The sequence below is a fragment of the Larimichthys crocea genome, chromosome VII (genome assembly GCF_000972845.2).
Source record: "Larimichthys crocea isolate SSNF chromosome VII, L_crocea_2.0, whole genome shotgun sequence".
NCBI lineage: Eukaryota > Metazoa > Chordata > Actinopteri > Sciaenidae > Larimichthys > Larimichthys crocea.
In genome coordinates, this window is record NC_040017.1 from 11,644,157 (window position 1) to 11,654,465 (window position 10,309).

The following is a 10,309-nucleotide window of genomic DNA, read 5'->3' on the forward strand; positions in this document are numbered from 1 at the left end:
AGAGGTATCCGTGTCTCTCAGTGAGCAGAGGTAATCTCACAATATTGATCTGGTCACATGGTAAAGGCAGATATGTTAAAGTGGACAGTGAAAGCTGCACAAGAAGGCTGAAATCTGATGCTGAAATGAACCATAGCGCTCCCTTTTTTTCTTTTTTGCTTTAACACTGCGTGTTTTATACGTATGTCTCTGTGGCTTGAGCACACCGTTGCCTGCTTACACAAGCTACTATCAATTTTGTCTGATAATTTGTGGCAGCCATATATTTTACTGTAGGAAGCTTTAGAAGACAGGCATTGATTTCAAGCAAATCTGTCCGGACATTTCCTCTTTCTGGTTGGGTACACCTTTCCACAGCTAATGAGCAGCCGTCTTCACTCCCCGCCGAGTGAGACGTTCGTTTTCATTCCTTGTGTCAGGAAACACTGGCAATTCATTACCGGGCGAGAGAGATGGAGGAGGAAAAAAAAGAGTATGATGGTTAAGCCTGAGCTTTAAGACAGACAACTATGTCCCCTAATCCCTTCTGAGCAGCCGTAAGCCTTCCGTTATCGCTCGTTAGAATTGTGCATCCCTTAAACACATTAACTTAGCCCCTAATGCTGGCCCTTTTTGTAGGACACAGTGGCTGCTCATAGCAGTCAGTCACTAAGCTAAAAGGGAACAAATATGCTAATTGCTGTCAAACTCATTTAATTGGCTAACAAGGGTTTTTTTTTATTTATTTGGATGCCGGGTATCAGCACGCATTGCAGCAATCAACGTTACCCTGAGCTCCTGAGGGAATTGCAATTCCTCGCTATTCCTCAGACATGTGTCATGGAAGGAATCTGATGATAAAATCAGCCATGAACGTGCACACTGACAGCCAGTCAATCATCTATGCGTACACATGGTTGTATATTTATATCTTTCTCTCTCTTTCTGCTGGTGATTTTCTAGTCCTCAGTATACAGGTGAGAAAGAGAGGCAGAATGTTACTTTTTCCCAAAAGGTCTTGTGGGACTAGGATCAGAGCTGCATCCTCGCTTCACTCCACTGTAGTAAATCTTCAGCCACAGCGTACGCCACTCTTGACACTGGCCTTCAGTAGCCCAACATCCTCCCAGCGAGAGCTCTTTTAGCTGCATGAATAACTCATGGCATACAGAAACACTGTAAATACTTGAGTATACAGGACACACAGGGGCTAATGAATGAAAGGTATAAAGCTGTGTTGGAAATGTAGCCAGCACTAACATAAATTCACTGTTGAAATATGATTCTGAATATATTAATATCTGCACTTCTTAGTGAGTGTTCTGAAGCCTTACAAATGAAATGGACTGCGTAAGTTAAAGCAATAGTCCACGGCGTTATCTCTAAACGGAGCTCTGTGCCGTTGTCACAAAATAATGTGCAAATAGTTGTGGTTATGTTACAACAGTTGATGCCCACCTTCACAATAGCTTATGAGTAGAGCGCAAAAAGCATTTTATGTGTGTGTTTTTCTTTCATTTCCATTTTATGCAATTCGGTGCACATGGATAAATATGGTCCAATCCCTCCTGTGATCTCCTGCTGGGATAAGGGTCGCGCTGAGAAGGGAGGACCACAACGACCGGGTAGCTGCTACAACAAAGCAGGGCTTGTTATGCATTCTGACTGCAGCACAGCTAAGATTCTTGTGTTTGCTGAGACAGCAGATGACTTGCCTTGCTCTCCCTGCCCCTTGCTCAGCCAAGGCAGGATAGACTTAATTGCCTCATTAGCAAAAGGGCCAGCGAGGAGTCGGCCTCTTCCACATTGTTCAATGTCAAGAGTGCAACTGAGAGGAAAGGTTAATAGAGTAAACAGCATCTCCCTCTCCTAAATGGAAAAAAAAATATGTTTGTTTTCTTGTATGATGGGTCAGTGACCAAAAGCTCAAAATCATACATTTGATTCCATCTTATGTGCACATTGCATATTCTAACCTTCATTATTGCTAACATCAGAGTATAACACAGCTTGCTGTTGCTGTGTGTTAACTCCCAGAGCTATCTTTTTTAAGCTTGGACCCGTCTAGAAAGCAGAGTCATCATGCCAACTTTAATTATTTTAAGAGCTTGAATTTGCAAGCTCTGCTATTTCCTCCTCCACAGCGTCTTTGGAGCCCAGACAGCAAATCAAGCCAAACGCTAACACTCTTGATTTCCCTCTTGAAGAAAGACACATAACATAAAAATTATGTCTGCCACTGAGAGAAAATGTGAGGTCCAAAAATACCTCATGTTTAATAATTTTGAAAGAGACATAAAACTCTGAGTAAAGCCTAGTCTTTACTCATGACTGCACCGTTCACACGTTGAAGACTGTCCCCATCCTCATCCAGCAACCGCAATAAGACAATTTCATTCAAAGTGTTACAGTTTTGACAACAATCCCAAACCATGACAGGCATCGTGAATGCAATGGTAAGCCTCCCGTCTGTCTCTTCACCAGAGATGTGATCATCTATAAGTCGGGTCTGACAAACAGAATGACGGGCCAGGCTAAACAAGTGTGTGCTAAACAGAAATGCAAAGAAATATTGAGGAAACATGCCATTATGTGAATGAGCTGCGAGTTATGATTGGAAAGTTGTTGGCCTCAGTTTGTTAGTCTCTGAGGTACACTCCATTACTGTAGTGAGTGTACACCACATGTGCACCACTAACCTACAGCTGCACTTGTGTTTATCGCGCAGTAGGAAGCACAAACACACTCCGTGTTCACTTTATGTCCATACAAAACTAGTGCTATTGAGTACAATATTGAGCCTTGTAAGATGTAAAAGTAACATCCATACTGTACTTCAGGCTGAGGATTATACCACTCTTACTGACAGACACTTTAAGACTGAGGCTACTTTAAGAAATGTACAGCTACACATCTGCATGGGCAGTATAGCGTAAAGGCTCCATTTCATCAACAAGTCGAGTCTAACGAGTCGGAAAAAACAAAGGTGGTGCTGCCATCTGTTCTGAACCACTTTGCTGGGAAGGGGGGAAAGAAGTGGGAGGACAGGGAGGGGAGCATTGGCAATAAACTGTACTTTGACCACAGCCTGAGTTCCTGAATGAGCGATTTTATCTCTTGTGGAAACAAACTTTTCAACCTTTTGGCCTAATAAAGGGCTCTGCGATCTTTAATATAAAACACTGAGGGGAGAGCTGTAGTGCATTCAGCGACATTACGTGCTTAATTTGTGGACAACCTAGCAATTGATCAATGATATTCAGTTTACAATGTTTTTGCTGGGCAAGATGAAATGGCTCGCATTGTGGTTGGATAATTAAACCATCCATCACACAAGAGCCACTGCAAGGGAAAAGGACTGGCAACTCAAAACTGAACCTAAGTTATTGCATCTTACAGTTCCTAATGAATGGCAATTACATGAGGTACGGTTTTGATGACCAAGGATTTCATCCCTATAAAGTATTAATCAGCAGAATTGCATATCTTCCAGAGCTTTAAAGGTCATTCCCAAAGTTTTGTTACAGTCGATAAATAGATTAAGCCCACTATTTAAAGTTACTGCATGATCGACTTTTTTAGTCTCTAACCAAAAAGAAAATCCTTTTCTTTCTCACAGTCAGTGTCGATTTAAAGTGGACAGATGGCTGAGTCCTGAATTCAGCTATCATGCACTAAGAGTGGAGGGGATCCTCCAGATGGTGTTCAGGTCTTGTGCAGGTAACCACTTTGTCTTCCACCACTCTAATCAATGGCCACCGAATTCCCTCCCTTCCAAACACCATCCATCTTTAGGTCTTTCCAGGCTGCTCGGTGACGACCAAAAGCAGCTGAAGATAAATGTTTAAAGGGCAGAAGGGCCTCTCCTGATTAAAGCCACTAACGCTTTAGGGAAGAGTGGCAACCAAAAGAGGAAATGAAGTGAGACAATGGTGCATGCAGGTTCAAAACACCTAATGGAGTGTCCTGCTTGCTGAGCTAATAAAGTCAGTTTCAAATTGAAAGGAACAGCAGGTGTCTAAATGGAGCAATGTGGAACATTTTCTTCTGTTCATTCAGTCAGCTCCCAATTGGAAAAGAAGGAATAGACAGGGGGGGGACTTGCCTGGCTTTCCATTGTTTGGTGCAGCTCAAGTTGCTTTTTTTTCCCATTTGCAATCAATTCTGGGGATTGAATTACAGCTGAATGCCATGTAGACTGAAAGAAAAGTCAATGTTGTCTGTATCTGCACTGCACTGGATTACATAAAATAAATGTACATTTCAAAAAATGCTTTATGTCTCGTCTCCATGAAACATCCTTTGTTTTAAGATTTATGGATAAGACACCATGTGGCTTCAGTCTGGCTGTGAGCTGCATTCTCTCTCTGATTCTCATCACAGCAGCATGATGCTGCTTGAATGTCCAAGTTGATATTTGGACATGATAATCAATAATCACAGTGTGAGACAAGGCATTGCACAGGTTGGGGTCTGACAGGTGCACCCCATGACCAATTAAAGTGCTAAGCGACTAGTAAGAAATGATCAATTATTGGCATACAGTTTACTGTGGTTTTGACACTATGTCACTCACTGAAAATGTCAGCCCAGCAAACGTTAGTCCAGCCTTATCCAGCCGTGAAAACATCAAACTGTTCAATCAAGGTCAGCCTTGGCTCAGTAAAAGAATGATTTCATATCATCTTGACTTGACAAGTAAATAGCATGACAAGGCCTGGTCACCCGTTGGACATGTTACCAGGCTCTGAGACACACAGGCTTGCTCACTAATGTATCACAACCAGTGTCACTCCTGTGCTCACTGGGTGTAATTGTTTTATCAATAGTTTGCTTTTTCATCCTTTGTGTCATTGATGTAAGCACTATGCTAAGCTGCTTGAAAGTTCGAAAGACACCTCAGCATTAGGGATTTGGGTTTTTGAGCTGTTTATTTTCCTGCACAGTTGGGATCACGCAGCTGCACTGAAAACAGAGATATACCTGGTTTCCGAGACAGACAACATATATCAAAAGCATGTTCTGCTTAGAGAAGACAAACATGCCAGCTGTATTCCGTGCTTGCGAGTTTTCACTACGGCAGAAAAGCACTTGAAAGCACCACAACACGGCTGTGAGCTGTGAGGTGATAGCATCTCAGCCCCCACCGCTGATAAACAAATCATTTTAAAGGGTATCTTTGTAAGATGTATGAATTTTGATCACCTTTGATCTCGCAGCTGAAGAACACTCGGCTGGTGATAGATTGAATCCTATTTCCAGCAATGTCAATGGTCTGCAAAGAATTAATATCAGGACAGACCTTTAACGGGGTGAATCAATAGGGAGATAATTCCATGCTCCACCTCGCCGGCAGCATCAGCACTTATCACACCGTTTTGTTCACTCTTTGATCTCCTCACTGCTCACATAAAACAATCATAGACCTTGATTAAAATATTTATGCACACAAGCAGCAAATCACTTCACATTTTCTAAGAAAATAGAAAGCTGTAAATGTACTTGCTCCATTGACTTTCATGGTTATTCACTCCTGCAAATAAGAAAGAAATCCTCCCTCTGGATGAAATAGCCATGGCTGGAGAGATTACAGGGATTTAGGGGCCAATGCAGCTTTTTACTGTCATAACTAACTGAGATTTTAATGAGCTACCTATTTAAGTTTTGGAGCAGCTGATCTTAATTTACCTGCATTTAGCATGTTTTTTTGCTTTATGCGTCATTTAATGGATTTTCATTTAGGCAGTTCAGATCATATCAGCTATCAAAGTGGGAATAAATGCGCAGAGCTGTAAAAAAAAACATTTTCTTTATCAAAAAATCTATTGATTGTTTTACAGCTCAATTGGCCAAGCATATGCTTTTAAATAGCCTTAAATTAATTATTAATCAATTGTGAAAATTGCTGGTTAATTTTCTGCTGATTGACCAATTGATTCATTTGTTAAAGCATTAAAATGAACGGTAAAATCTTAAGTGCAACATCCTAGCAATGGGCATAAGCATTTCTTCAATCCTTGATTGTTGTAAAACTTAGTTTGACATTTTGTGAAATTTGTTTTCTCCCTTCTTGAGTTACATGAAAAGAAGGAGGTCACATAAACATAAAGCTACAGCCAGCAGCTGGTTAGTTTAGCTTATTATAAAGACTGGAGACGAAGAAAACCTCCATTGTCTAAAGGCAACAAAATCCTCCAACTACCTCTAAGGCTCATGTTACATCTTGTTTGTTTAATCTGTACAAAAAATGTAAAAGTCTATAAATCTGAGTGTGGTTTTCTTCAGAGGTTCATGTACTGGACTATTTCTTGGTTATGAACCAGCAGAGACTCCATGAAGTTACTGGTCTGGGCCAGGAAATAGCAAATAAATTGCAAATTTTTGTCGTTTTTCCACTTATGTTTAATACACATTAAACTGAGAGTGATTTTTTATCTAAGTCTCAGCAAGAAGTAAATACACATCATTTTTCCCAAATGTCAAACTAGACTTAGACTATTATTCCTCATGAAAATCTGAAGTTTTCATGTATAAAAAGTATGTAGGTGTAAGTTTATCTACAGAAAAATACCTTGCATTGTTCGTTTACAACAGTTGAACACACTAGTGTAATGTCATGTGTAGGTTGTGCATGTGGCTCCAGTTTATGTGGATGTGAGCCCCTCCAGAACATCTGTCAAAGATTAGCAGTAAAGTGAAATAGGCAGTTCCTGTTCATACGTTCCAAAATAATCTGGCAGTCATTTTCCCAGTGAAGGATGAAAAGGAGGAGGGTTTATAGTTCAGAAACACTACACAAACCCAGCTCTGTCTAGGCATATGTCTCATGTTTTACAAGATACAAGTGACAAAAGGCCCATACAGAATAATGTTTGGATAGCTTGGAAAGCTTGGGTGTGGCAGAAACACACCAGGAGAAAGAAATATTGTAGAAACAGCAGATATATTCAGGACAGACTATGTTCATTCCACCAGTGTGACCTTTATTTTTTTTTATACCACGGACGTCTTTGGCTGCTATAAAAATACAACCTGTCTCGACCCTCTACTACCAGGAATGAAAGCACTTACAGTACAAAGCAGATACACCTTCACCTACAAACACTCTCATTCAAAGCATGGCATCTAGCTTGCTGCGACAGAACAGAAAGACCTTCTGACTAAAAGCACCACAATCAATGAAACATGAAGAATCCCTTAGGTACAAAAAAAAAGGACAGCTTGTTATTCAGGGATGCACGCTGTCATTCAAAGGCCGTACACATCAGGGGGAAAGTGCTTGGAAGGCAAATCAGTGTCTGTTAATGATATGGGTCAATTGTTTTGAGGACGGCTAGACCTCTGTACTCATCTGTAGGCCTCTTGAGTCACCCTGGGTGGAGGTTTTGTATTCCAGACTGCTCTGCCCTTGCTGAGAAATTCAGATTGCCATTTTTGCTTTGAGTAATACAATCCTCTCTTGATGGAAATCTGTTTACACTTTGTTCTGCATGTCAAATCGCTGACATTGTGGGTGGAAGAGAAGTCATTTAACTATCTTGAGCAATGCACTGCTGTTTGCTATTTTCCCCTCAACAGCTGCATCTTTGCTGTAGTGTACGTCATACAGCTTGAACGTGCTATTGATTCCAGAGCACATATATGTGTGGTGATGCTTTGCATTGTTCCTTAGCTCAGTCTGTGTGTAACAATGTGCTGAAAGTGTTGATATTCCTGCACCATGTTCATTGAATTAACTCCTGTAAATGAATTGTACCAGCCATTTAAACTGAGACTGAGAGTCATTCAAAGGTTTATGCTTTTACAATGTGAAACGAAGGTTAACTCACTGTGCAAGGCTCCACACCTAGGTGAAACATGCTTTACATATCGTGCAAGTTCGAGTCCAGCAAAGTGGGCATGCCAAATTCATCACATGCTCTTGAAATACAAATATTTTCCAAGCTGAAACATACATACAGAATGCCACATGAAGAATAATGTGTGTCAAAAGGACATCAAACTGAAACCCTAATGTATGGTAACTAGACGTCAAATATCGAAATGTCTCTTGCTTGGGCGGAATGTCAGAAGTCTGTGGCTGGGTGTGTGTGGGTGTGTGATTCAGGCGCAAACACATCAAGATGTCACTTCATAACCTCTGGCTCAGGAGGCTCCTGTCATCTTCACATTTCAGAGATCCTCTGCCTACCCCGGCAGACATGCTAAATATAGAATGGGGACAGAATTTCTGTTTGGAGCCACTGCTCTCTTTATCTACATCTAACACTAGTATGCGTGCATAGGCACTGCCATCTTCTCGAAGTTATAGACATGTGTGCATGCATGTAGACACACAAGCATAAGCAAACACATTAAAACCCTTCCACATTCACATGATCACTCAGCAGTGCGTTATCTTATAGACTGATACTCAAGCGAATGCCAAGCGAGGGCGCAGAGGTTTGGATCTCATATGAAAGCTGCTCATTCTTTCCAATTACATTTCTGTCAAGTGACTTACACTATGTTATTACTTCTTGGACAGTCATTTTCAAATCCCCTCATTCAGAATCATTTAATCCTGGCACAAGGACAGATAGGCAATCCATCACGAGCCTCCTTTACCTGGCTGGATCTCCAACAGTGACTGCGTTACTCTGTTTGACCTTGTTCTGTTTCTTACTTTGTATCTGCAGAGTTACAGAAGGGAGCTATGGAACTCTCTGTGGCAATTAATTGTGCTACTTATCTGTAATGTGAACAGTGGATATTACATCTCCAACAGATATTAAATTAAGGATGTCTCAGGACTTGTGAGGCAAAAGGAAAATAAAAAGGAAATGAGCCCCTATTAATGACTATTGATTCTTTTATAATAAAACAGCCACTTCCTCTCTCTACTTGGCCTTGGTGTTGTTCTTGAATTAATATAGGCTATAACTTTTGGAAAATGTCCTTCAGTTTGGCACAGCTGAAAAGCTACATTTCCCTGGTCAGGAGAAAAAATGCAATTTTGGCTGACTGGCAGATATTTTGTTCTCGCATGAGAGACACATGATCCACATTGCAACTGTACTGGACATTCACTCCAATGATATAATTTTCAGCTGCATAAATTGTTTTAGATAGTCATATATTGTGACATGATGGAGAAAGGAGAAAAGGCCTCACCATGGCAACAACAAGTCATTTAATACTCTGTTCACAGGCTGATTGTTATTTTAGGAGAAGTGTACCATTATTATTTTTATCATCAGGGAAGAAATTACTGCTGCATGAATTCATTTTTTCACTTTGCCATGGCTGGCTCAGCTGTGCCAGGTAAGACATCATCATCATCATCATCATCATCATACACTGTTATTTAGAAAATCTACATGTTTAACTTTAATCTTGTTGAACACAACAAGTCTGATGACTGAAGCTGCATAATGTGTTGGTATGCGGCGTCCACTGCCGTGTCAGCTCCTCTAGTTAAAGCGCAGGATCAGCGACCATCAATGCTGTGGAATCACTGGTTGACCGATGTAAACCCTAACAAGTAAGTGTATATGCAGGTCCACATCATATCTCCATCCTTCCATTCCCTACACTCCTTATCTTATTCAGGTGTCACAAGGGAGTGGAGCTTTTTCCAGAATGCATTGAGCAAGGGGCAGGGTACTCTCCAGAGAGGTCACCACAATACATTAGTAACTGAATAATGGCAGCTTAAGATAACAAAGTCTTTATGCATTTAGAAGCTTAGAACACAACCCCCATCAACCAGAAGCAAATAACACCAGCTGTATGTATGAACTAATGGAATGAAAAATCAAACACAAATATACAGATCTTTTGATTCTTTCCAGACTGCATTAATATGAACAGGCGTCACGTAGACTACAGCACGACTTCTGGACTCAGACCAAAGCACACAGGCTGCCAGCTCTTAGGTGCATTATGCCTATATGCATATGGTCACTCTCAAGCACTCTTTAACTTAACACTTAAACTCTTCAGACTTTTCATACAAAGTACCTCTATTCAAAGTGCATTCAGACTGTTTTTCCCTGTTGAAACCTATCTGGTTTATCCCCAGTTACACCCAGCTAAGGAAATTCCACTGCAGGTGATGAGACAGCAGAAGGGAGTGTGAAATCTCTTACTGGAAGTCATTCTTACACTCACACTTACTGTCTCACACTAACTTCCAGCCGGTGAAGTCGCTGTGGAATTAAACAATCCCTCATTTAGCTGGAATGTGCTGCAGGCCCTCAGTACATTACTGTAGTATAGTAGTCATAAGCGCAGTGTCTCAGTATTAGTCTCAGTAGCACTGCTCATAACATAAAAAAACCCCCATAAA

At 40.9% G+C, this 10,309-nt stretch overlaps 1 protein-coding gene across 1 annotated transcript in view; it reads right to left on the reverse strand.

Annotated features, from left to right (window-relative positions):
* The window catches only part of clmpb (CXADR like membrane protein b), a 64,424-nt gene that overhangs the window by 53,063 nt on the left and 1,052 nt on the right, over positions 1-10,309 (reverse strand). The window lies entirely within an intron of this gene.